This window comes from Camponotus vicinus, unplaced genomic scaffold, assembly GCF_025532165.1.
Source record: "Camponotus vicinus isolate PSW18456_S1 unplaced genomic scaffold, iyCamVici1.0 SCAF_10, whole genome shotgun sequence".
NCBI lineage: Eukaryota > Metazoa > Arthropoda > Insecta > Hymenoptera > Formicidae > Camponotus > Camponotus vicinus.
Window position 1 is genome coordinate 3,294,321 of NW_028141946.1, and position 25,634 is coordinate 3,319,954.

At 39.7% G+C, this 25,634-nt stretch overlaps 1 long non-coding RNA gene across 2 annotated transcripts in view; it reads left to right on the top strand.

The window, feature by feature from the left end:
• LOC145960609 (uncharacterized) overlaps nt 1–25,634 on the top strand; it is a 546,781-nt gene that overhangs the window by 176,013 nt on the left and 345,134 nt on the right. The gene's annotated exons all lie outside the window — the stretch shown is intronic.

Here is a 25,634-nt window from a genome sequence, read left to right on the forward strand (position 1 = left end):
GTCTGACAATCGGAGAAAGAGAGAGGGAGAGAAATACCTACGAAACTCGCATATTAATAATTACTGTTATTCCGTAATGACCGATGTGGGGCATGGGAAGACTCGATAATCCTATGCATTAGTCGCCCCCGATGCGCCCATTATGCCACGGGTGCTGCTCCGCTTCCCCGGCTTTATTTATGGAATTAAAGCAGTGGAAGAGATGTATCTCTCTTCTCTCGCGTTTTCTACGTTTTAACGGTGCTCCCTACGCGGATACACGCACTTCCGGTGACGGTGAGAAAGCGCGTCGCGATCGCGCCGTCTCCGAGTCTCTCTTGATAGACAATCCCGCAAATGTCACTGCCTAAATTACACGCTTTAATCCGAGGGACGGGGAGGGCCGAGGTGGGAGTAAGTTCGTCACAATTACCGCGGTCGTTGATATAGGGAACTGGAGTAATAGTAGGAAACGATGACGAGAAAGAAACTTTTTAATATTACCGGGTATTAAGTCGGCTTTTGCTTTGTTTCAATGGCCTGAAGTATTTATCGGGGCGAGGAAGAGGACGATCTTTTTCACGAAGCTGGAGAACGGCGGTGAAAGAGTCGCTATGGCGATCGCATATCCGGTCTGGTGAACGCTTTAAGAGAAGCGTGTATTCTCCGTAAAATTATCGACGGACAACCAGTGAATTATCTTTCTTGCTTGCGAGATGAAAGAGATGATATATAGTTTAGTTAATTATTATTCGTTCCTATCTTCTTGTGACATAATAGTACAAAATAGTGTAAAGATTTGTCGTTTTGACGAATTGGGCGATTTATCACTCTATTTGATGATCCATCCATGCATACCGTAGAAAACGGCTGAAAGACGGGATGAAAGGTCGATGAGACTCGAACCCTCGATCGATCAACGGGAATCTTTTTTGACCTTGCCCCTTCGGATTTAAACCTCATCTGGTTCCTGCGAGGATCAACTTCTTGCAGCGGCTTCTTCTAGCGGTTGATCTCGCCAATTTGTTCGTCTGAACTTTTGGGCGAATTAACATCGAACCGCTGCAGAGAGACCGAGCCGAAGCCGTGAAACCTATTAAAGTTTCAGTAACTCTCTGTGGTATCGCATTGCTTTCTTTTCACTCAGATTTATCTATGCAGCACGTGATAAAATTAGAGTATTCCACGGTTCTTCAAACTATTGTTGTAACGCGAAAAGTAATCCTTTAGTTAATTCTTTTTAATCTTCTTTTTCAATTAAAGAGTATGCAAGATATAGTCTAGAAAATTAAATTAACTGCATGTACGCGACGAAAAGAAACGTTACGTATTTAAGATATTATATAATTAATTATATTATTTAGGATATTATTGTTTCACGATCAAAACTGTCATTATTTGAATATTATAAAATTTTTAACACTTTACCAAAATAGAAATTGTACACAAACAATACAAATATGAGACGTGTAAATTGTAAACGAATATAAAAAGTGCAAATATATATTTCAAAGGATAGGTCGAATCGATCTTATTATTCTGAATTAATCATTAATATTAATATCGAGCGAAAATAAAAGTCATACCGCAAGCTTAAACTGAACAATATATTAACAAAAGCAGTTTCTCGTCGCGAAAATTTTTAGAAAGTTTTATTTTTTTCGGTAGATCTTTTATTACGAGGAATATATGAAAACAAAGAACTATGTGACAATGCGTTACTTAGCGAGATTAATCCTAGTAGCTTCCTTCTGTCGCTTCCCTTTCCTCTTCAGTCTCTCTCTAGATGTCTAATCGCCTACCTTTTTCACGAACTTATCTCGTGTAGCGCATCGCGTCTGATTATTCGATGCGCAGGCGAACCGAACCTTGAAATAATAAGCGTCTTTCCTGATTCCGGGTTATGTCGTCGTGTTCACACGTGCACAAGCGACAACCGATGTGTGAACGCATTACGCTCGCCGAACGTGGCCAAGAGCGTAACAGTTTTATATTTACATCCGTCTAACTGGTAAGTAATTTTTAGGTTTAATCATAAATTCAAAAACGGGATTTAATATGCGTAAGAAAAAAATTAAAAAAAAAGAAAAAATAGATTTACAATCTTACATTTACTTATGATCGTTATTTAATCTCGCATAATATATTTTTCTTATGATATACGTTTCGTTATGTCTCTCTCTCTCTCTCTCTCTCTCTCTCTCTCTCTCTCTCTCTCTCTCTTTTTCTATATATTTTAACTTAGTTTTTTAAATTTATAAAGATATAAAAATATTGCATGGAAAATATTAATACTTCTATACTAAACATGATTATGACGATATATACTGACCTAAATTCTTTCAATCTTCATTACATGTTTCAACGTCGAGTAATTTATTGAATTGCGTACGCAATTCGCGGAGGGGGAAATATCGCTACCTGCGCCAGTGGATGATGCTTTTTCTAAGACTAGCAGGCCGTGGAATAAGTAAGTAATGGCCGCGATGGCTGCTATATGAGAATTAAGGGGGCGATGTAGCGGGTAGCGTCGGCGGCGGTTTCCTTGAACGATGATAATCAGCGATTTCGTGACAGACACGGGGCCGTGGCCACGCTAACGAGCAATCGCAGGCCGACGTTCGCTCGGGCGACACTTCTAGGCGTGTAGATATGCCTTTAAGGACTTTACCTTCTCTTCCCTCCCCCGCGGTACGCCGGTCGGCTGGAATTACTTCGGTCTCTCGTCGCGCACCGGCGTGCGTCATGCAGAAATTATATCGCGCACATTGCTAAGTGCCGCTCTAAATTATAGTACGTTTAATCAGTTAAGAGAAGATACATTTTCTATTTCCAGGAAATCAAGGCTTTCGTAAAATTATCGCGACGCGGGCGAAACTTATATCTTATTAACACACACGCTCACATAGACTCGGATTATTTGTGACATTTCTCAAATGTGCGTCATCTATTTGGCAAAGTTATTTTTAAGTGCATTGCGCGATGGAGCGCGTTTCGCGAAGAATTTTTTACGCCAAAGACAACCGAGAAGTGGTTTCTCAGGAATTATTTCCAACCAGCCGAGTGTCTTTTAATAATCGCAGATTTCCATGATTAACAACTGCAGTACATTAATCAGCGTTCCAATATCGTGTCTGACGTTTTATTAACGTCATGCTATAAAAGAGAGGTACCCTTTAAAATTTCGCATCATGACTTCTCAAAATATCCGTACGTATCCCATATCAACGTAATCGTGAAGAAATTTCTCTCGCTTTACGACTTTCGACGAATAAGTACTCGTTTCAGAGACGACCAGTAATCAGCGTGCAGATCGCATATATATATAACTAAACAAATTAAAATCTTACATACTTAAACCTATCGGCGATGGCAGTCGCCCGGTACGTCTCGCCTCTTTAAACACGCACATCTTGTGCGTCCGCTCGCCGAAAACGCCACGCGCACTCGCGCGCGAACATCTGCGAACACCCGCACGCACCGCACACGAGCGTAACCGCAAAACTTGCGTATCGCCGGCCATTCGTGAAGACCGCGAGGCAGATAACGATATGACTTCGCCTCGGTATTCATCCATAAATTCACGAGGACAGGGACCGCGCGCGGGATAACGTTCCGCCGATGGCAGTGTCGTTGCAGCCGGCAGAAGAAAAGGGATTAATGGCCGCCAAAAGAGCAGAGAAGGAAAGAAAGAGAGAGAGAGAGGAAGGGATAAAAGCGAGAAAGGGAAGTCGGGTCGCCGAGGGGATGCCACGGCTGATACGGACGATCGCTTCGTGCGCGAGCGGACTGATCACTCCGCCGTCGCACTTATAATTATTATTCGTATTTTAATGGCCGCGTGGAAAGACTTGCGACGCCTTTGAAGCTGGCGGGTGAGACGACGGCTCCTCTCGAGAGCCTCCTCAGCCTGCTTTTGCCGATAGAGAGAAAGAGAGAGAGTGAGAGAGAGCGTGCAAACCCTCGTGCTTTTAAAAATATTGGGGATTTCAGATATCAAATGCCGCGTATACCGTTGCGCCCTTGAATCAGCCGAAGAGAGGGACGTGTGTTCTCTCACCGTTCCTTTCCTTCCCACTGCCTCGTAGAGCGCCTCCGGCGGAGCCATTCAATCAGAGACCGAAGATAAGTCGCGGCTTTCGTTTTTAAATCTCCTCTACCGCGGCAAGCGGAATGGTCCATGTCGATACACGACCGTTTCCATTGTTTGAACCCTCTTCGGATATTTTTTTCGATAATGCTAGCGCTCTGTTTGATAAAATTCTTTCTCATATTCATTATTTCAATTGTATAAATTGCAAAACATAATTACTATTGTATTATATATAAAATATATCTAATAATATATAGCATATACAATATTTATTCTAATAATTATGTACATCTTATTAAAAAAAATTGTAATTTTTGAAAAATTAGATTCAATGATTTAATATGTAAATAGTACATGTGCGTTATATATGTAAATGAATAATTTTTAGAAAGTTAATTCCGAATATTCGAGTTAAGATTGATGAGAAGGATCTATAATTTACGAAGAAAGCGGCTGACGCGGATGTGAAATTTTCTCTGAAGAAAGAAAGCCGAGGATAAAGCGAGAGAAGTACAGAATGAGGCATCAATCAATTTATGCAACCCTTTGGCCGATTAAACCGAATCAGCGCGGGTCGAAGACATTTGGTTCTCAGTGTCCCCCTCTCTGTGTCCCTCTCTCTCTTCCCCCGTATGCCTAGGTTAATATAAATTAATAGATAAATATACAATTAGAAGTAATCTATATTAATTAAGGGAAGGTCTTGCCTTCGTGGTGGCTCGACTTGCCTCCTTTGTGGCTGCACCATGAATATCCGGCGATTCATTCATTAACCCTCACCTTCGACCTCGAGTCTCGGAGCCGCGGAGGCTCCAATCATACCTCGAACAATAACCGAACGAGAAATACCCCTAATGTGTTCTCGTTGTCTTGGCCTCGCTTCGCGAACGTACTCTTATTTCTTCTTTATACATTTATGCGTGTACGTGTTCAATTTGTATCTAATATTATTGTCTAGAGGCGAAAATGTCCGATATATCTTACTTTATAAAAATTGTTCAATATCCAAGACAGAAAGGGTGTAAGGAAAAAAGAAATTGGCGATGCGGCGAAATAATTCCAATATATATTGCGTCGTCTAAGAATATAGTTACGAGTGTCCATCAAATTGATAGTACGATACAATTTATCATCACTTATTACCACCATCGCCGTGCCAGTAATACATCACAACGACTCGGCGACGTTCGTCGCTGAGTCAGCAATAAATTTCTCGTCGCGAGCGCGAGCGCACGTTATCGCGAGGCAATTGCAAGATTTGCGCGGCTGGATTCGTCTCGGGCGTAGAATCCGTAAATCAGTGCCGACCTACGCGGTCCATCCTGACGGTGCCTCGCCTCGAGGAGAGAGATTGCTTTACAAAAATTATCTTCTTTTCCTTCATCCCGACGATGGCGCAATCGTAAAACGAGACAAAAGCGAAGGGTACTCGTCTGACACCCGTTCGTAATCCTAAGATTTAGACGTTACCCTCGTCCTACAGGATAGCTATAAACAAAAACAAGGGGTCGTTGTTCGGGGAGAGAATAGGTTACGCGGGGGAAAACGCGAGAGAGGCCGAGAAGAAGAGAGGGAAAGAAGGAAAGGAGGGAGGCGTTATTAATACAAAGGGGCGATGCGGTATCCAAATCCCAATCTGAAATACGACGGAAATAATCCGGTTGAAATAAAACGAGGACCGCGGACCACGTTAAGGTTAAGCTCGCTCAGCGCGCTCGGATGTACTCGTTCGTTTTAACGCAGTTCCGAGCCGAGGACGGAAACACCGCGAAAGGCGGGAATCTCTCGGTCTCGGGGAAAAAGGCAAAAAATTATATACCTCTTGGATAAAGTAAGCAAAGTAATTAGTCGAGGAGGTAGTCCGCGATACGGACCACACCTGTGCGCGAAATCGGCTTGGTGTCGGATGTAATTCGTGAACGGAGGATAAGAGGGATAAAGGCCCGGTGTCGGAATTGCTCGGGTCCTATGAAGAATAAAGAGACATAGATGTGTTAATAAATTAAACTCTTTTACCGCATTAGATAGCGAATTAATTGTTATTTGATTGCGAGAGAAGGAGAGAACAATTAAGAGTCGTGTATCTTAGATAAAATTCGATAATTTCAGATTTATTAGTTTATTAATTAATTATACTTAAAAAAATGCGACATTTAATTTCGATCTAACTTTGCTGCCGCAACGTGAAAAACGATGTGTTTCGAGTATTGGCGGGTCGCTGATCGCGAACACAAAAATGCAGACTACAAGGAGGTCTTGTCTTTTTTAAAGGCGCCTCTACGTGCCGAGGGTCGGAGAATCGTCTGATGTTGCACCGGCATTAAAAGCCGCGGTACCCGAGACAGGAGACTGAAATACGAGCCATGTGAGAATATCATTAGCAAATTGCTTAATTTACGGACCACCGCTGACGGTATTCGTGTGGATGCACTTTTGTCTCTCCGATGGTCATGACTTTGTAATTATCATCTCTCTCTATCTTCGGCTCACGCACACCATTTCCGAAATAGCAGCCGCGTCATAATCGTGATCGTCACGAGTCGACGCGAACCGTCAGCTGTTTCATGAATTATAGCGCAATCGATACACGTTGAAGCAATGACAGATCGAACTTCTCATTGTTATTGTTAGAAAATGCGCGTGTAATGTGTGTACGCGAGCTACGCTTCACGAATAGTATGTGTTGACGTGTTAGCATCAAGAAATGAAGATAAGCGTATTATAGTACCGATTAATATTAATGAAGCTATTGTCCTTAATTCTATGTTATAATTAATATTAATAAATGAAAACTTCTCCGGCTAGTATCTATTTATCTAGATTAACTAATAAGCGAATATAAAATAAAGATGCATTTATAAATCTTTCTTGATTAACCTTTTACGTAGCGCTGATACGATCGAAGGGCTAAGGCAGACTGCTTGAAATTAATATGGAAAAGTCTAGAGCTCTTCTTCGTACATGTTCAGCAGATTGTATCATCATTAAGGATAAGAGAGGCTAATGTATGTAGATGTAAATTTTCCAAACAATTATGCCAAGTAAATGATTATATATTCTAAAAGAGAAAAAAAATGTATAAAATATTTCTCGATATAAATAGTTTATGTATCACTGTTCGCATAACTGTACATTGAACTAAGAACTGGAAAACAAATCTCGATTATAATTTTATAATTAAGGACTCTCGCGCGATAAAATATTGTATATTCTTGACGCTTGATGAAGGAATGATATTTCGCGCAAAAAATCCGACGAAAATAAAGAATGAGAGTCCCTCGTAATTCCTCATTAAAGCGTCGCTAATAATTTTTATAGAGCCCTCTCGTGTCTCTCGGATACAATGTAGCCGGGCAACGGGAGAGAAAGAAAACGATCCGTCGATTCCGACCCCCGCGACTGCGCTCTGCTCTCCTCCCCCGCGTGTCCCCCTCCCCCTCCCCCTCGCCCTCCACCCCCTTTCTCGCTCGTATATAACCTCGGACGTTAAGTGGGGACCTCCACGGCGCCGTGGGCCCATCGCGTTTTATCACCGTGCTCATACCGTTTCAATACGCCATCAATAATAAGTCCCCTTTTGATACACCCGGGACGCGCGTTACTACGTTTACAGCCCGGTATCGCCCTTCGTAACGTCTGCGAAGAATGGAGCCGGATACGTTGGTCTTTTTTACAGACCGAGGCCGACATTGTTGCTCTCGCCGGTGAAAGATGACGGCAATTAAAGCAGCGGCGAAATTTTCTTCGAATTGCGATTCGACGCGATGTGGAGAGCCCGGCACCGCGCGAACTCACGACGAGCCACCCTCCTTCTGGCTCTTCTCTTTTTGTTACCGTTGCACTCTAGGTGCCGAGTCGCGGCGACATTTATTCACGTCACGGTGGAGCAATGCCAACGGTCAGTAGAGAGACGAGAAACATTGTAGATAAAATTAAAGCAGCCCGTTGGAAATAACCACGGGGCGATCTGATTTTATTGGGAAGTAATTCGGCCTCGCGACAAGGAATCTTGGCAACGCGGACCTGCTACCGTATCGCGTGATGAACTGAATGCAAGTGCAATCCCCGCGCAATTATTCGTAGGGCGAGTGTGACTTGGACTCGGCTCTCTTTGTCTTTAATTTTTACGTAGCGCGTCGCTGTTGAAAGGGCACTCAATAACACTTAACAATCCATTAATAACTCTGTTACATCTTGTGTACCATAGGTATTCAAAATAATAAACCGTTCAAGGAGCTTGTACGTGATATCTTTCATACGAAATTATGTTCATTTGTAACTGCATATACGATAGAAATCATATTAATATTAAACGTAACGTTAATAATATATTAAAATTGAATATAATATGAATTGAATATAAATTAATTATATATAAAATTGAAAATATCCTCGAGAAAAATATTTCTCGCATTACATTACAAAATTTAATATGCAATATTATAGAAAAATCTAAATTATAATTCTCAGGAGCGCATTTGAAAACATTAATCAATCATAATTACTCTTCCCTCTTTACATATACTTGCAATATAACTAACATAATTGTCTTTTATTGACATTTGTTAAAAACATTCATATAATAGTTTCTCCTATCGTTTACTACCGACGAACGTCTATTAAAGCATTATAAACGCATGAAGTGTGCTCTACTCGACGCGTTTCAATTATTTTAGAGAACAATCACGATTGAATCGCTTTTACCACGTGCGTAGCGTAATTAACTTAAACTAGGGAACACAGCGCCAAGTGCGTTTGAATAATAATGGCCGTAGCTGGATCTGTTCTTTTTTTTATCGCTTCTTATTAATTGGTTCCTCCAGCGTTGCGCCGACACGATGCGAGCCAAAGTGCTATATATCAGTTTGGATAGTAGTTGATTCCATCGCGGGGATCTCTCTCGCGCATGTAAAGCCGAATACGATTTTATTGTGGAGAAATATAATCGACTATCTCACCGTGCAATTAGCAGGAAGAAAAATCAACCGCATTAAGAATGCAACCGAGGGAGCGCTTCGCCTGCGTACCTTCCATTGTAATTTAGCTTCAGTAGTAACGCTACGTTACTTTCAATTAACTTTGTACGTAACAGTAATCATTCGAGCTGATCTGAATCGAATTGTAAAATTTTCCGTTAATTTGCCATATCCATCGTCTACTTTGTGCATGCAGTTCCTTGCATAACGTAAATTATCACTCGTGTGATATTTCAAATTCAAATAACGAAAGTAGATAAGAATTAAGGAAAAAATTATCTTGCGCTCATCACAGTCTTATTTCTGCAATAATATATCCTGATTGTATATATGCTTTTATTATTGCATTCGTTGAAATAATCAGCGTACAAAATCCAATGATTATTCATCTAAAAATTTATCTAAACACTTAGAAGTCTAATCACGCATGTTCTTATTATGTTTTTTTGATATATATCTATGGCTCAACTAAAACGATACACTAGTGCAATTAACGATCACGATTTAGAATTATAATTGATAATTAATGTAATTATAATTATAATATAATAGAATTTGATTTTGGACGTGAATATAATTTGATACAGGTGGCTTGATTGTAAATTCGACTTTTTATTAGATGTGTGTAGTGTAGTTCGATTGCAATGTTTAACTGATAAAAATCATGATAAAATTAAAAAAAATTTATGTATTCTATTAGTAATTGATTTTTTTTAAATTAATTTCCTTTTTCGTGATACTAATTTATATAATTATTTTTTATTATATCTCTTGGAGAGAAATAAATTCAATTACATTTTTTTGAGTACAATAAACTCGAAAAAATTGTGACATACAGAATCTATCTAAATCGTATCGTGTATGTCGACTGAACGGAGAGTGTGCGTGCTTGGACGAATTTGTGTGCCGTTCGCGAGTAGAATTATTAGTGAAGAAACCGTGAAACGCGCTTCGGGCGATTTTCAATTGCGCTCCGATCCGTTGCTTCTTGCACAAATAGCAGGAGGCAAACACAACGGGCTACGTCCAATTTCGATGTCCACGGCCGCGTGGAGCGGCGCGTGCATTTCCGAACGATCGTACGCCAACGGAGAAAGCGCGGCCACGTCAGAACTGATTTCATCGCTTCGTGGAGCGTGGTGTACGCGGGCGGCATGGTCCCTTTTCGCTTCCGTCCCTTCCAATCTCTCTCGCATTCACCTGTGCCCGGGCGTTAACTCCTACGAGAAGTCGCGACGGCGCATCGGGAACGTCGTGCAACCGGCGAGAGTTCGGTGGCCCCGTGACGCGGGGACAGGAAAATCCACGGGTGGAAAAACCACCGAAGAAAAGACCGACTGGCAGATACGATCTTTTCGTGCTAATAATTATCGCATTAATTATAGCGCGAGGAGCGCACTCTCGTCCACGCTATTCACGCGCGCGCACACGTACGCGCATACTTGTACGTATACACACACGATAAAGGAACGGCCACGGTTGAGCATTAGCAGAGGCACATGGGTGAGACTGATTCGCGAGGCAGATCCGACAGCGAGGACACGCGTGAGACGCGTAACGAGCCCCGCGCGAACACCCGCGCCGCCGTCGAACTCGCTTCTTCGTAGCAGCTAATTGTAACGGCGTAAGACGCGCGTCATTATGATGCCTATCGTTTCTAGAAGCAGGATGTAATTTTACGAAGGTTTAGCGGCGAATTCTTCGGCGGTCATCGAATTCCCCGGGATGTTTCCGACAGCGCGTGTGTAATTTTCGTTTCGTGTCCAATCTCGACGTACTCGAATTTTCAGAGTAGTTCAAAAATTGAGTCGCTTATTTAATTAATGGCGATCAAGATTAATCAAAAAGCTTCGAATAGTACTTGGATCGTTGGTGCATACCGAATGAAGTTGTCTTCACGAAATATGCGTTAAAACAAATTGTATATTCGCTTCGAATAGAGAAAGAGACGGATTTTCCGTAGTGACAATGGTATCGCGAGACGTATTGTAAGATGTATGATGACATGTAAAGATGCGTGCATTGGAACTTTTCGGAACATTGCGTGTTGTGCATCGGTCACGCGTGCCAGCTAGGAATTCGTGTTCACAGCAAACGAACGAGAAAAGCACCGTGAGGAGGAAGAGAAGAGAGAGAGAGAGCAGAATATTTTGCAGAGAAAACATCCCATGAGAATTTCGCGGGTGCGATCGTGCGAAAGCATCGTGCCAAATTCCGTGCTAAACTCGGAGATCGTGTCGATCGTGATCGTTTCTGCGTTTTTATTATATTCTGCTCGCCACGATTTATGATCCATATCATACTATAATTAACATTGCGACGCTATAATGTTCTTAAAGCATAAATAAGGTTTAAATTTTTAAAAAAGAGGACAAGTGATCCGCATAAATTAAATTAAATTAAATATTTCATCGAGATTTTTAATAAATAATTCAAAGAAATAAAATAACTGTTCTTGAATAATTTTTAATTAAAAATTTTTGATATATTCCTTTTAAATTCCTTTCAATGCATTCTTAATTAATATTGTTTTACTATAAATAATTACATGTTAACAATATCTTTATAAAGTATCATTATCTCTTGTATTAATTTTTGTATAATAAAAAGTACATAAAGATCGAGATGATATGTTTTGTTCGCTTTCGAAAAGCTTCTCAGGCATTATCGACCCATGTCAGTCATCATCGAGCGCGATCACTATGGTGTCTTCCGGTCTTACATTGCTGGCGGGAGATCACTCGTCGTTCGCGTCGCCTAAGTTCCTTTCGCCGCGTCACGCCGTAATTAAGCAGATCATTAACGTCATCGCGATCGGAGCGAAGGAGAACGCGGGCGAATCGCAATCGCCTGCTGGCGCATACCGTTACGCGATGGTTGCGAGGCGATAGGGCACCTTGACTAATGCGACCGCGGCGAGTTGCACCTTGCAAATTGGCGGGAAGCATGCCTGCGTTCTCGACCCTCTACCTGAAGAAAAACCTCGTGCCACCGTGCGCGATTTAGAGACGCGCTTTTGTGCTCTTGCGTTTGTCCACCTTGCGCCTTGCGAGAGTATCAGCGATTCGACCACACCTGTTCCTGCCTCTTTGACGATAAGCTCGAGAAAGTATCCTCGATATCTTTGGTCAAAATTACTAGCCAGGGAATTCAAATCAATTGTCAAATTCGAGATATAAAAGTAAAATCGTGAAAAGACGAGCTTTGTGAGAAAAATAAAAAAAAAAGATTCTAAATGTAGAAGAAGTGCGAAATGTAAAACACTCGCGATTGCCATTATTGCACGAAATGACTTACTGTAATATTAACGCGATATTATGCCATTACGTCATCGCATCACATCGGTATCAGTCGACACTATAATTCAATTGCGCTGCATTTAATAAAAATTAAACGTATAGTTCGCCGGGACGTGAATTGTTGTCATTAGTATGTCCCCGGAGCGCTGTCCCGCCGCGACGGAAAATTTCAATTTTCCGCTCGAGATAATAGATAATAACGCAAATATTTTTCCGTGTGACGGAGGTTCTCCGCCGGACAAAGGATTCTATACCTCTACCTCTCTTTTGCCGTTTCACCGTCGCTCCACCGCGCTTTGGCGACGACACCGACGAGAGCGACGAAGATGACAATGCGAGCTGAACGTAACGGCAAAGAGTCGGCGAAAAAGGGAGCGAAACGGAGACGCAGAAACGGGGAAAATGTATATGTATACGAGAAACGGTAGATGAGTTTTATAGAGAAAGATAGAGAGAGAGAGAGAGACGTACATAGACATGGAGAGCGAAAGACCGACAGAGAGAGTGGAAGTGGAACAAAATGCTGATGGCAAAGAGCGATGCTGGAAACGAACTGAACGAACGTCACAAGAGCCAGTAGCAGCGCACTCTCCTATAAATATGTATAGCCAATATCCGCTTACATTCGGCCATAGCACTCGGCGATATCGTCATGCAGATAGGTGAAGCAGACTACGGGTTAGAGGTAGGTAGGTAGGTAGGATAGGTAGAGGTGGCGGGTTGATAGACCTGCTCTTGGTGTATGTGCGGTGCCGGCTGTGTCGCCGCCACGCCACGGTTCGACTTCGCGCATGATGGTGAATCCTTTGCCGAGGCACGTCATATCGTAGGAAAATATCTAATCTGCATGTGTTTACGTTTGACGTGTCGATAGCGCCAGTGCGCGGCTCTTTCGGCTCTTACCGCGGCGCAAATTGAATTATGGCGACGATGCAAAAAGGCAACGCCACGAAGATGGCGAGCGACCGCGCAACATGTGTGTTTCGCTGCCCTAGACAGGGTCGCCGGAAATCGAATTCGCGCGATGTGCGTTGAGACAAATTGCCGGTGGATCGAGTTACGTTCTTGTCAAACGAGCGAGTTGGGCTTTCCCGATTTCAGAATCAATTCAATTACGATGTTACCGCGTTCGGTTCCTGCAGTTTTATTTTCACGTTGCACGCGTCGATCTTTAAATCCCTTTACAGAGTATACAGTAAAAATCTCCAGCGTAAATATTATAATTTGCGCGATCAATTGATAATTTTAATCAATTATTTGTAAATTTGAGAATATCTTCTCGATAAACGCTTTTACGCTTCTTTGTTTCTAATCTTTTGTAAAATTCTGCTAGGGTTGGTATCAGTAATCTTGATATTGTCGAGATTATTGTGTGATTTTATTAAAATTAATTTTAAAAAAAGCTAAAATACGTATATTTGTAAATTAAGTGAGAAAATAGTTACATACTATATTATAATACAAACTTAAAAAATGTTATTTAATAATATATGTTTTATTGATTTAATAAATAAAAATATTTATATTAACAAATTTAAATTAATTCAGTATTAAATAAAAATTATTAATAAAATCGGGACAAAACGAGATTTTTGCTACAAAGATTTACTGAAAATCAAGATAAGATTAAAGTTTTCAATACCAATATAACATCTTTACGAATATTGTCTTGTCTTGGGTCTTGTGCAACCCTAAATTCTACATCAGCCGGACGGCCCCGCGTTCGCGCGATTGCATCCGTTACCGCACGCAATGCGGGAACGCGAAAAAGGGGGAGGCCAACGCTCTAAACGCAGCTTTGGGGCCCAAAGGCGTCACCCATTGCGCGCCGATGCTCATTTCGCTTCTTTCCTCGGTCTCGTGAGGCGCCCTCGCGCCGGCTCTCGTCGGTATTTTTCAATTAATTTTTTTTCCCCATGCCCGGTCTCTCTCTGCCCCAACGTCCGAGTCTTTTGGGGCACGCGTGCCGCGCCGGATATCGACAGGGTGTTGGTATATACTCGAGAGGGCTCTAACCGTGCGGATACCGAAGCGAAGTGGTCGCGGATCAATCAGAGGCGGCCTATAATTAACGAGTTACGGCTCCGGCCGCCGCGCGTTTGCATTAAGACGCGGCTTTTTGTCACTCATCTCTCGAGGGTCCGACCAGTCCCCCGGTCGGCGTTCGTAATTACCTTGCGGCGGCAGACGGTCAGTATCCGCCGACGAGGATTGTATACCAAGGCGCGAGTCGGACCCGCCGTTTCTTCGCGCGAACGAGCGACGCGCGGATTCTTCTTAAGGGTTCTCCCTCGCCCCTTCGTCCCTTCCCAGTCTCCGTTCTTTCCGACTCTTGCACTCCTACGTGCACGCGGTCACTTCGATTGGCTCTATATACAACGTGAGTTTTTCTTCGCTTGTGCCTTATACCGACCTCGTGTCCTTCGAGACGACACCGAAGCGAGAGCGCTTTCGCGACGGAAAGGGGGAACCGGGAGAGGGCATAACAACATCTAGAATCGTAATTAGTAGGCGTAAACGCACGCCTACCAGACACTGCGACTTCTTCGTTTCGCTATCCGTCTGTCTCTTTTTTACCGTTTCTCCTTTTCTTTCTCCGTTTCACTTTTTTTCCGTGAGTCCTGTGTGTCCCGTGAAAATTATTTGCGACTTTGGGCCCGTCTCGTCTGGCGGAATGTGACATGTACTTGTCTTTGATCTATGGGAATTGATTGAAGACGATGAATGACGATTAATGACGCAAGCCTTTCATCGTCGAAGAAATATCATCGAAGAAATACTTCTGTAACAGCATCAAAGTCGAGATTTATTTTTAAAATTTCAATATTACACATATCAATATGTGAGAACAATTTTTCTTATCAATGATGGCTTTATGACAAAGTATTATCTTATTTTGATAAAATATGAGGCTCAAATAATATTAGATGTAAGATGTATCGATATAGTTCGATATTAGATTATTATCGTCTTTTAAGACAAGTGAAAGAAAAACGTAGGTATAACGTCGAGGGTGATTGGTGTGTCTTCATTAAAATTTCAATTTCTACGCGCGCGCGTTTCTCCGCGGCGGATGTTTCCGTGATCTGATAGTATTGTGCGGATGCTATGAGCCACGCAATAGCATAGAATTATTTAGAAAGCAAGTATATCAGCGAAACTGCTTCGCTAATAAATCTTGGGTAGTTTTGACGCAGTATACTCACGTTTGTAATTTTATAAACTTATTATATTAATAATGATTCAAACATGATAGTTACAATAAATTGTAATTAAAAAGTTATGTTGCATTTACATTTTAATTTTTATTAACAATACAATATACATTATTTATGTTTTTTTTATCTTATATTTATTTTTGTGTTATATTAAAAATAAAATAAAAAAATAAAAATATATTAAAAATATAACAACAGATTATTATATTTACATATGAATATATATATAATAAAATGTATTTTGTTTATATGCGTATAAATATACTATTAATAATGTTATTATTATATAAATATACTTTAACAAAGTTAAAATTTTAACTTTTGCTTTTCTTAAATAGATCCGTTTTTAAATGATTCCAAGATATGTATCTTGCAATCTATTTCACCCAATTACATATAGATTCGATGGAGATATTAAGTTGTACATTAGGGAGCAGACAGCCTTCTGCTAAAGATAATTTACAATTGCATGAACCATTCGTCAAAGATCGCGATCAATTAATTTGACATTCAATTCTATATGCCAGCGGCAGATGCAACCGTTTTGTTAGCATATATACAAGTCGTTTCAGAAATTGAGGCCAGAAGAATAATATATAACAAGAAAATGAAGAGTTTTAATAACTAATTATTCTTTAATAAATTCTTAATCATTAAATTTGTAATTAATATAATTTGCGTTAAGCTTCGAGCATACAATCATCGGACTAAAATAAGTATATTACTAAAATTTTGATTTAAAGTTTGAAATATTTTTTAATATTAAATTTAGAGAAAGAAAGGCTGTCACACACAATTAAATAATTTAATAACTAATCAAGTTTTATTAAGAGAACAATTTTAATTTCAACGTTAAAGAATCAAAAAGAAAATGTATTATTTCTGATTAGACCTGTATATATGAACACGTGTGCGAATTGGATGAGCGTATAAATGTTCGCGCTGGCAAATTCGCGGTCGGCGAATTGTACGAAATAGCAAATCATGCTAGTAAAGAGCTGAGCGAGTAGTAGAAACTGTGAGAGGAAAAAAGCTAACTACAAAATAATGGAGGGACCGCGAATAGTGGAGTTAGAATGAAGCAAAAGGGAAGGAACACTTCCGGCGGATACACGTCATTTTTGTCACAATCGCGATAACATCAAAAGCGTTATAAGGAACCGTTCACCAGGATACTGGGCTTCATCTTTATTGCGTATCGATAATGATCTGTAACCGTCGACTAACTCGCACCGCAAGTCGAGTTGAACGCGTTTCAATGTCGAAAGAGACCGCCGCCCGCAGGAAACAGAACCGCAAATTGTAGATTATTAGCGGTGCTCATTAAAATGTACTTTCTTATTTTAAAATAGTAATATATTAAAATTACATTATAAAATAATATATCACACAGATAAATATATTTTATAATTATATTACATTATAAAACAATATAGTATATAAAATTACATTATAAAATAATATTTTATACCGTAATCTTTAAAAATAAAATTTTTTTATTAATCAAAAAATATAAAAAAATCTCTAGTATCATTTGATTTCAATTATTTTCTTATATCGTCACTTAATTATTTTTTACAAAAGACAGAAGATGTCTTTCTATGATATCACTATGATCGCTCATTATTCAGAATTAAATAAATTATTATATATTAAATATTAAATTACATATTAAATTAAAAACTTTCTAGATAAACTTATGAAATGAATTTAGATTGTTGCTGAGATTATTTACTTTCTAAGATAATATCATTTGCTTTGTAAAATGCATTGATCATATATTTTATAAACTTTTCTTGACATGCGTCGATAATCATCGAGAACGCCGAAGAAAATGAAACCTATGCGAGTTTTAAGCGTGCAACATGTGAGATGCGTTCGAATATCAGACGCATGTCCGTACATAAATCATTCGAGTTCGCGTATAACGCAGTAGCTGGTGCAATTGTTATGCTAACCACTTGCTAGTATCTGCTCTTATATAGCCTATGTTTCCTGCTCGACCACCTGTTACCCTCTCGAACCTCGACCCCGCCTTCGTAACATTCAGCTCATTCATTCTGGTTTGGCACATGTGTAACAATCCCTGACATAGCTGTTTTACACTGTTTTTCAGATCTTTGTTTTTTAGTTCCTGTTTATATTTAGCATGAGTTATCAAATCTTCTAAAGTATGCGCCATAAAGTTAAAGAATAGAAATATTTATAGTAATCTAGCAAATGACAATTAATCTTACAAATTTTCATTGAACAATAGATCTACAGAATAACTGACGAGATTAACACATTTGCACGAAAGGAGAAATATCTATTTTTATGATGTCTATCATTTGTCTTTAATTATAGATATCCACAATGAAAAATGTATGCGCAGCTGAGGGAGAGAGTGCTGAAATTTTTATTAATTATTTTTACATTGTTACATATTTAATCGTGCATTACCCGATTCACATCTTACCCTTTGCCCCACAACCGAATATACTTACAATATCATTTCCCACCATTAAGTTCAGATAAAAATAATGGACCGTGTCAGGGAATTTCCTTGATAACTATCTTAATAACGATCTATTCTTTCAGCAAAGCGCGAGTTAACGCGAGGATGAAAATGTACAACTCCCATGGGATTTATAAGAAATGATATTATCGATATCATGAATGCTATCAGATCGAGTTACTCAACGAAATATAAGGCGCGTTCTAGTCGCCCTAAATTATACATCACAACGTGCGTAACGCGCGTCCAGGCATGAACAATAATGACTCGTGGTCTGCGCCTTGTCTTCGGTTAGCTCCACTGCTGCAGACGGTTCTTCGCTCACCCCTCTCTGCTCAGCTCAGGAAACTATGACTATAAAAGCAGCTCGCAAGATACGCCGACGAGATCACCGCGGAAACAAATGACGGCGGTGAGCCCTTTTAATTGCCGCACCTGCCCCTCTCTAGGCAGCCCCTGCGAAAACCTGTAGGTGATAATTTTTCTTCCACAGCTGGTCGATTCTCTTTTCGACGCGTCATTCGCGCCTATCCGAAAGACGTCACTGATGAACGATGATTCGGTCAGATATTCGCTAGTTTATGTATCACGGTTCTAATATATTGATATGTCATTTCAAACTACAGACACTAAGAACATATATACACATATATTGTGAGTATATTGTGAGTATGCTTTGACAATAATAAAAATCGAATAATGCAGTAGTGATGATATAAAGAAATAAAATTAATTATTTAATTAATTAATTATTATTTTTCTTTAATTTATTACATAAATCATTTTCTTTAAGAATCTTTATGTATATAAAATAATATTGAAATCTGTATAAAAAATTATAGAAGTTTAATAATTAATGTCTGTAATTCTTATGTCGTATTGAAAGATTTTGTAATTGTAGTTCACATTATTTGATTAGAGCGATATATGTAATAAAAAAGAAATTATTATTTTCCTGTAATAAAAATTCCCACATACAAAAGGCAGAAGTGTCGATGGGATATTTCTAGCATTCCATTAGCGTGGAAGCCGTTGCAAATCGAATCGTGCGTGTGGAACATTTTGATGTATTATTCTTCGGGTCTTCTGTCTCGCTTACACGTGTGCGGCTCTCCTTCCCAGGTGCATCGAACCGCGAAGCGGCAAGGAGGGGTGTCACGAAGACGTCCGCAACTAGCACGAAGAGAGTAATCATCGAGCAGATATTTATTTTCTATTATTTCGTGGGAATCGAGCAGCGTGCTCTTTGTTCTGGATTTAGAGAGTTCGTTTAGTCTCTTGGCGCGATGAGGGGGATTCTTATCTTCCGCCGCGCGTTTCCATCAAAGTGACCGCGAGGTGTACCTTGATTTCTCAATTTTTGATAGCCTGAATAAATTTAGATCGTAATCTCGCTTCAAGAACAGAAAATTAATTAAACTAGTACACATGGTAATATTAAGAGCAGGATAATTATCGTCTACGCTAGGTTCGTCCAAGTATTCGAGCGCGAATAGGACAATGCCTCATCCATATCCGAAGAATGTGCCTTATTAATTTTTATATTAGTATATTTAATTGATTTTATCTTAATGTTATTTTAATTTATACATTCAACACGCACGCATATGGCGAAAAAAAACTCTATTAAGATTGTTAATTGTCGACGGAATAGTAATTTTTGGAATAGTAATTTTGTAAATTTATTGGCTCCCTTCTGAATAATCCTGGGAAGATTTAGAGATGCGTGCGATTCATTGCGTGGCGCGTTAGATGTTGCGTGATGCGCGGCCGATTGGTTCTATGGGAATCCGACAGCATTGACTAGGCCCGTTTATTAACCTACTTAGATACCTGATTGTCGGTCGAATCGAAACGCAGATGGAGATATTCTCCTCAACTATTGCCACTCTTGATTCGTTAGCGTTAGGATTGCGTGGGTGGAAGATTGCTTCCTCGATGCCCGTATTAGAAAAGCGATACCGAAGTGTGCAGATCCGTTAATTCTTCGAGGGAGATATCGTGCGCCCTAAACGTGCCAGAAATAAATTGATTACATTATTCTTTTCGTGATTTCGTGATAAATTAATTTCTCCTCTTTCTGCTCTTAACATGTAGTGTACCTTGATCGATATAATCGTTAAAGTTTGTCGATACTCATTTTCGGCTTCGCAAACATTTATTACAATATATTAATATTATTATAGCTATTTATACACTATATGCAAACATGAAACGTATATATACGTTAGTTTCGCAACATAAATCACGTACTGCTCATGGATCGATGCGCGTTTCTACGAAATTACACCGAGAAGCCCGTAATTCTGACGCAAGCACATGCGGCCAAGTAGAATTCACAATGGGCGTAGATCGAGAACGTCGCTATTAAGGATAATAGAATATGCAACGAATCATTTTCTCACAGGTAGAGACGCTTGCCTGTTCCACCTTTCATCCAAAGTGGAATTTCACAACTTATACTATCCAATAGAGTCCTTAACTGGCGCAATTTGTTTAGCGTTGTAATTGCTCTGCACACACATGCACACATACTTTTCCTATTATTTATCTCGCATATCTTTTCCTCAAAATTTTCAGCTTGCCGCCTACACACTGCGGATATAACTCTTTTATAAATGCACCCTTTAAAGATTGTTTGGATTTATGTTGGGCACTGAAAGCTCCGCACGATATCTTTCTGTCACGAATAGCCACACGACAGCGAAGTGTTGATAGCAGTACGTCAGCCGATAAACACTGACATTTTTCGCAACATAGCAAAAGCTGTATCTATCTTACTTCGTCAGCGTGTGTTAAAAGTCATATTATAAACTTATACCTTAAACGAGCAAAACACTCGAAGTAGATAGCGATTTAAATAATTTAGGATAAAGGCGAATAAAAAAAGAATTTTGAACGATATTAGCTTTTTCATATCTGTGATAACAAATACATTTAATTTTTAAATCGTTATATTTAAATTAAATCACTTAAATTAAATAAATGATTAATGATATCGGTATTTGTTTCCGATTAATTATTAATAAAGAGATAATATCACTGATGAGAAGGGATCTGTAAGAGTCATCGCGATATGTGCTCGCATCTTTTTTGTCTCTCGTAATAAAATATTAATTTCTCAAGGCGAGAGCGATATTTGCAACCGACCACAGCTACCGAGACAGGGATTTAATTACTTTTCATACTTCTCGTGCGGCGGACGAGGCATTGATGGTCTGTTCGTTCGGTGGCACGTGGAACGCGTTACGGGGACAGGGGGTGCACTATGCATGCGCCGTGGCTTTTAAATAAACGGCTGTCTTCCCCTTTGACTTTACGATAATGGGTTTGTTTGCATTCCAATTTCAAGAAGTTTAACGACATCCTCCGAAGCGTGCGGCCCCCCGCCCCCTCCCGCTAAACTTGGTACCGAAGATTCGTGGATCGGGTTCCTCTCGCCCCCCCATTATTTCTACGGAGGCTTGCGGGCGATCAGAAGGCCGTAATAATTCAAAACGGCGGTGTGTAGATTTATTAAAGTTAGCGAATAAGAAATATGCAGATTTCTCGTACGCGAAGGGTAACTAGTGGCTCAAATAAAGTTTTTATCGGCGAAAATTTTGCTGCAATAAAGCCATTTGCAGTTAATAAATTAAATATACATATATGTGTGTATAAAAGAATAATAATATATTATTTGAAAATAAAATGTGATAAATTTATGTTTTAATATTATTTCAAATCTATATTTTGTTGCGTGTATGTAGAAATAAATGTTACTATAAAAAGAGAAATATAGAAATGAGAAAATATATGTATGAATATACCCAAGCCTGCGCGTACGTATCTCTGCATTAAAACGCGAGGCATCTAAAGTCATCTTAGTATTTCAAACCAACCGTATATTTCACAAAGAGCAATATATGTACTATTGCGCATCGCATTAATAACTTTATTAATAAGGGCATAACGTAAGAGCATGTTTGCACATTGTTACAAAAATGTGTAAATGCAATGGGAATGATTTTCAGCCAAGGGCTAGTGGCGCGCCTGGCAGAAGTTCTCAAATGTAATAAGGTAACAATACCTAGTTGGTTTTTGCGGAATTGATGTACCGGGAGAAAAAGTTACAGACGTGGGAAATTCCCGCGAAACTCGACAAGGCAACACATTCGCCAATCCCAAATTGGAGTGCGGAAAGTACCGGCGGGAGAGCGTATGGAACATGTCGGTGGCCGCGCTTCTATCGTAAACCCTCATTATCGTCATAATTATTATGCAAAGAATATAATGCGAGAAGCGGCAAGCTTCCAGAATGCTCTCGAGATCGGCCGTCCGACAGACTAATTTCAATGCGCGCGAATAAATTGCGAGAATAATTTTATAAAATAATTGAAATATAAGGGGAAAGCGCGAGAGAGGAGCTACATCGCTATATCTTTCTCATATTTCGAAGAATATTCGAATATTTCATACGTCGCAAGTATTATTACATTCTTATTATTGATATTTTTACGAGTTTTCTGATGGCCAGAGAATTGATTTTTTTTTCGCAACATATTTTAATTAAGCGCAAAGAGTATGTATCTGCAGCATCATTTGTAATACTAATAAAACAGACAAATCAATTTTATCATTATTCGTTTTTATTAATACAAAGTATTTGAAAGGAAAGGTTTGAATCTATTCTTCGCATGCTTATATATACAAGTTATTTGTATATTTTTTAAATATATTTTATATAAAAATATTCTTTATAAAATATATAAATTTTTTATAAAATATATACTCTCTGCCAATATGTGTTATAATTTTTTAGAAATTGATTTATTATTTATATCAACAGTTTCTTAATTTTTTTTATATATTTTGATAATAATCTAAATAGCCTAAACGTAAAATTTTCTTTCTCTCTTTCTTTTACTTTTTTATCTTTATATCTTCAAGTCATGAATTATTGCTCATTCTCTTAAGATATCGATACTGTAATAACGTTAAGTAGGAACGTATTACAATTCTTTTGTATACGTCCTCGCTTTGTTGTTTGCAGGCAAAACAGAGTTCAGGAAAACGTGTACTGACTGATCGATCGAAGACTATAGAGTCGGGGGGGAAGAGGACTTGGTATAGCTGCACCGCTCGGAAGAATCGCTCGGAAACGCGAGATATATTGACCGGACGCCGCTATCACGGAATCCGTGCATTAATAACGCAGCCGGTCTTTAACCCGTAAACTTTGAAACTCGGACGGGGGTGCGATTAAGAGGCTTCCATGGGGCCGTTTCGTGTTGGCCACCCTCGCCCCGCGCGAGAGCAGACTGATCCGCGGGGGGACGGAACGACGTAAGGGAGTTATGGACGCCGTGGATCGAAGACTTTGCGTGAGACGACGGAAGAACGATCGTTTCGACGATTGCGATCGTTTGCGTTACACGAAGTCGCCGAGCCGACGAGACAATTAGAACGGTTTATAATATGGAAGATGGTATCGACGACGGTAATTATAGACGGGATAATAAATGAATGCGCAGCGCGTCGTCAAGCCAAAGCGATGTAGAATACGGAATGTATTAAGAAAAGGATATTTAATATAATCGCTCAACTCTTTTATAAAATAGATAAATTTGCACGAGATAAATATGGAATAAAATTAATCCATTCACAATAAAATATGTGTGTGGATAATAATTAAAAAAACTTGAAATATTCTCTAAGTTAGGATAAAGTAAAAGTTAAAGTATTAGTGCGCTAGAATGTCCGCAATGTGTTGCGTGACAACTGTCGTTTGTTCAATTTTTATCATTAATTACTCAAATAATTTTTGTTCTCACACAGCTATAGGAATCTTGAAAATTGATAACAGAAACGATTACTTTATTGCATTATTTTTCTGAATATCGATATATTCGATACACATAACATACGATTAGATGCCGATGGTGCGTTATATCGAGTAATATTGTTATTAAGTATGGCTCGTGAGTGGTAACGATGATAGCGGGAGCCCAAGGGCTCGAAACAGTTTGGCTCTTATAAAGATGTCAAACTGTAACTAACGAAACTTTCGTAATATATCGTGGCTATTACAAGAAGAAACCTTCGTCGGTTAGTATGACTACGATGACATGAGAGCAACTTATGGGACCTGTGTTTTAGAACTTTGTTTATCAAAATAAATATCTAGATCCCGTGTTCTCTTTGTGCTTATTTGCTCACGTTAGCATTAAATTTATAGCTAGATCAAATAATTCTTAAATCATATATTGGAGTCGTAAAAATCTATAATTATAATAAGAATGATAATATATGGATATGTTACGTATTTCTTTACAAAAGGATATCTTTGTTTTATAATTGAAATATTACTTGACAAATATATATCTAGCTATTCTATATTAAACTAGAGCAGTACAATTATCTCCCTATTCCACATTATCTGCATACCTTATTTTCTTGTACCTCAGTGCATTTTTCTTGAGATATATTCAGAGCGCGGAATAGATTGGAATCGCCAACCAATTACTCGTCGCGTGTCTAGAGCCGGCTATCATCTACCATAGTCATCAGGAGTGCATAAAAGATCTTTCGACCGTTCTTCGTTGTCACTATCGTACCTCTTCAGTGCGCGCAGTCGTTCGGCGCGGGTAATATTCAATTTCAGACATCTCTCTCTTTCTCTTTCTCCGTTTCTCTCTCTCTTTCTTTCCCTACGCGGCTGGTGCAATTTGCCTGGCCGGCCGCGGAAGAGGGAAAAACACGAGCAAGAAGAAGGCGCTAGGTGAGGCGAACCAAGTCGAGCCGTTCTCAAGAGCATCGTACGCGATTTCTTTTCTCCACGCCGTCATCTTCGCCTACGGCTACCCTTCTCCGCCATCCACCTTCTTCTTCATCCTTCTGCTCGCTCGCAATTCGCGAAGGGGATTTTATTGCCGCGCCTTTCGTGCCCGCGTAAACTGCAATAATTGCGAGCGATAGCGTACGCGGTCGTTACGCGCGAAAACAGTATTAGAAAGGCCGCGAGAAGATGCAACGTGTCTCGATTACATCGCCACTAAGAGGACTTAGGCTCGGATGTACATCTGAGCACCGAGAATGATGCTACGCGAACACGAGAGAAAACAATGGAATTATTCCGGTTGTCGTCGATGACGTCAATTCGAATATGAAATAAGCATGCGTTTAGGTGTGCGTTTTATTATTGTAAAGACCTTGATAGAACCTTGATGGTCATTGATGCGGATGGAGAACGTCTCGGCTCATGCCAGATGTGTCAGGCTTAACATAATCGCGGTCTGTCAATTATTGAAATGAGCTAATTATCGTTTCCTCGACTAGTTTGAATCGAACCGTGGCGAAGAACAGCTGCATCTTGTACTCTTTTGGGACCGAGAAACGAAAAGAGAGAAAAAGAGAACGTGCGTAGAGAGAAAGAGACGAGAAACCCTCCTGCGCAAGACACTCTCTAGATGTGTTGCAGCGCGTGCTACACGTCTCGTATCATTATCCGGTAGCGTGCACCGGGTGTTCGACGTGAGTTTGGCACGCTGACGCGGCTGAATTTGGGATTTCCTGAGATTAATGATGAGCGCG